The sequence below is a fragment of the Argopecten irradians genome, chromosome 2, assembly GCF_041381155.1.
Source record: "Argopecten irradians isolate NY chromosome 2, Ai_NY, whole genome shotgun sequence".
NCBI lineage: Eukaryota > Metazoa > Mollusca > Bivalvia > Pectinida > Pectinidae > Argopecten > Argopecten irradians.
This window is the reverse complement of record NC_091135.1, coordinates 41,993,372-41,997,522: the sequence shown is the minus strand read 5'-3', so window position 1 is coordinate 41,997,522 and position 4,151 is coordinate 41,993,372.

Below are 4,151 nucleotides of genomic sequence, written 5' to 3'. Positions count from 1 at the left end.
TTTCAGAGCGGAAATAGGATTGGCGCACTGACTTCTTTAAAATAAACCAATCAAATTCGTGGAAATTCAACACTTCCTCTATCAGCACTTCCTGTTCTACTTTCACTTTCTCGCTCAATATTAGTATTTACATTTGTGCAAAGAAGTACTGTAGCCAGCGGTTCTATATATGCTTAAACTGTCAGACTAGACATATTTTATCACATATTTTATCGGCTGTTATTAAATTTTGGGTTAGTATTATTTCATTAGATTTTAGGGCTTTAATGAAACATACTGTAGGCCTATTTCGAGTTGCCTATTTCACATTATGTTTCTGCTATCGTAAGGCACATGTTCCAAGTGAAACGTGTCCAACTCCAGCAAGTTTCCTCGCCTGGTATCATCAACAGGCGCCAGTAACATGCAAATCTACTTACTGTTGTTTCATTTATATTACAAATTACCTGTTACCTGTCGTAGAGGTCTTTATATTATAGACCGGAGGCCTCTCTGACCCATCACATATACGTTTTCTGGTTCCGGAAGGTTATGGAAACAGCTAGGGTTGAATTTGAGTTCATGATATTTCCAGTAACTGTTCAGTCTGCTCTTGAAGGTGTTGATGTTTTCAGCATCAACTATATTATCTGGTAGTGTGTTCCAACTGTTGATGACGCGTTGTGAAAAGTTGTATTTTCTAATATCTAGTCTACAGTTACTCTTTAGTAACTTATATTTGTTTCCACGCGTCACAGATCTTTGGTTGAATTTAAATAGGTTGTCACGGTCACAATGATCTATTTCGTGGACTATTCTAAACACTTCAATCATATCTCCACGGAGTCGCCTGTATTCTTATGAAGGAATTCCTATCTCTAATAGCCGTTCGGGATATGATTTGTGTGCTATATTTTTAACTAGCTTAGTGGCATGGCGTTGAATCCTTTCAAGAGTTGAGATATCTTTTTTTTGTGCATTACACTGCTTAGAAACGACACTTTTATCTGCCAAATGATATGACGATTTTTTTTTATCGAACATGAGTAAAGATATTTAAAGAAATGTAACGCAATAATAAGATTTTGCTAACGGTCAGTTCTACACTGTTCAGTGTTATACACTAATTGTATATAGGATTTACATTGTCAAACGGAATAACACTCATATGGTTTGTAGTATTATATTACTGTATGGTCCACAAACCAGAGGTTTGACATGTACTTAGATTTTTTGTGGGAAACTATAGATCTCTATCAAATGCATTCACCATTCTTATAAAATGTTGCTCTATAAATAAAAAATAACTGTAGAAATGAAACCTAAATTTATTCATTTATATATATTTGGGGGTTAAATTTGTTGGTTCTTTTTTTTCAGACTATGCAGACGAAATTTACCTGTAATACAAGTTATGTATATCACGTGAAAACTGAAGAATGTTTGATAATGAGTTGCGTAAAACTTTTATTCCAATATGGAACCCTAGAAGATCATGAACAGAACATTTATACCGTGTTCTACTACATGAAATAATATTCTGATGCAGTTTACCTGAGCCCCCCCCCCCACCCCCCCCCCACCCCCCCCATTAAGTAATTGAAATATTTGTTTATATTAGTTAGATCCAGTTTACATTATACAGTAGCTGTAAATAAGCTTACATTATATAAAATGGGGATTCATCACAATTATTCCACTATTTTCAAACAGTTTAAAACGATTTCTGTGCTCAGAAGCTTCAGAAAAGATATTAAGAGGTATGTATCGATTGGAGTCAAAGTTGAAAACAAATAAACCAAAGGAGCTCAGATCAACTCAAATTTGCTTGAAGATTCTTCTGTCCTTTAAGCCCCACCCCCAACCCCACACCCAACACCCACATGTACTTATATCGTATGTACAATGTACAGTTGGTAGTAGACTAAAGGTTACACATTGTGCACACGGTGTGAACTACGAGTGGACACGGAGTGCACGAGGTTTAGACTACAGGTAGACACGGAGTGCACAAGGTTTAGACTACAGGTAGACACGGAGTGCATAAGATTTAGACCACAGGTAGGCACGGAGTGCACTACGTGTGGACACGGTGTCCACTACATATTATTTATTATGATTATTATTTAGGATAGGGTTAGGGTATTTGTGGCAGTTTGGGGATCTATATACAGATCATTATATAATAGATGTTATAAAATGTAAATAATGTGATATTTTAAAGCAGGAATATAAAGAAAAAAAATGATTCATCTTCAAAGCGTTCATTATACAAGTTTGTTGGTCAAAGTTTCTGCTTATAACCTTATTCAACAAAACTAATTGGTGTCATGAATTTAAAAGAAAAACAAAAATACGATTTTCATCTCACAAATTAAATATTGGAACGGGAAGGTATAACAATTTAGAAAGAAATGAAAGAACATGCAGGTACTGTAATAGTGAGGACATCGAAGATGAATTTCATTTTATTTCTAAATGTGAATGTTATTTAACTTTAAGAAAGCGTTTCATTAAGAAATATTATTGCATTAGACCGAGAATGTAAAAATTTATTCAACTTTTAGAAACAGAGAACAAAAAAGAGTTATCAAATTTAGCAAAATACATTAAATTATGTAGTAAAATAAGAAATAACATTTTATAAGCTAAAATTAGCATAATCCCTCTACACTAGTCTTATGAGTGTGCATGTATGTGGTGAGAGTGGATGTGTTTTGCATGGATGTAAGTGTGTATTTTGTGTATTGTCTTTGTATATTCAGTTTGTTTGAAACCGATGCGCCAAAAGGCTCAAAGTAATTAAAGAATTGAATTTTAGTCTGTCTAGGGCTGAATGTACCTTGACACGATGTCGAATTCTCTACCGCAAGAATATTTAAGAATTTTAAGCTACCAAAGTTCAAACCACAAAAGCTGTTGTGTTTACTTCCCGGTTCGGTCAGACTATTGTACTAAATTAGGAATACATTTAATATGTATACGTCTGTGCCGATTCCGCCAAGTTATTTAATGTTTATTTATAAGTGACACCTTTATGCGGACTGTTGTAACACTGAAAAAAGAGGTTATATAGTCTTTTTAAATATATCATTTATTGTGACTTAAAATGAAAGTCGTATCTGGCATGAGTACGTCACTAAGGTATATCATTTTACCGATACAATACCTCTATCACCTCTTCAGAGAATTTCAAAACTAGCTCAGAAAACTTGAAATACACCAGGGATTTTTAAAATAATTCTAGAAGTTCTTCATGTTCACAAACTTTTGAAAACAAATCTACAGTACGTATACATGATTTTTTTTTTTTTTATCATTTCAGTCCTTTTGTATAGATCAAGTACAATGTGAATGCCATCTACCTATTACACCGTTTGACTGAAGATAATACTTGGCGCTAAAGTCAAATCCATCCCGTGTGGAAATCCGTGTTTAGCCGATGATGTCGCACTTGTTACCACAAGTCCGAAAGCACTACAAACTTTACTTGACGTTGCACAAAGATATGCTAATAAATGGAAATTCCAATATAATGCATCGAAATGTAACATACTAACATTCGGCTGTGCATGCCTAAATTATGAGTGGACAATCAACAACAATGCAATTCGTATTGCGAACAAAGAGACGCACTTAGGAATCATTCTCTCCTCTAACTTGAAAAACAACGATGCCGTTGACAACGCTTGCAAGAAAGGACGTAACATGCTACATTCTATCACTCGCATGGGAACTGATTGTATACACACTAAACTTCTTACACTTGTTAGTATTTACAAGAAAGTTATACTTCCCTCGATACTATTTGGATGCTAACTATGGAATGACTTAACTATTTAAATCTGAGACGATCTACGCGATCCGACATATGCGAAAGTATAGTTGGAGTACGCAGAATCCAGAGCGAAATTGAAAAGAGGAAATTGTACTTCTTACGTAATATTATCGAATGCACACCCACTAGTGTTCCGAAAAGCATCTTTATACGCAGACTATTCAAGTATAAAGACATACTAAAAGTAAAGCAAATGAGTTTCATCCCCGATATTGTGTCTATCTTAGCCAAGTACAATCTATTAGACTTCATACAGTGCTATATCCAGTCCGCAAATTTCCCGTCAAAGATCCAATGGAAGCTTTTTGTAAAAGGGGCTATAGCTATGCATGAA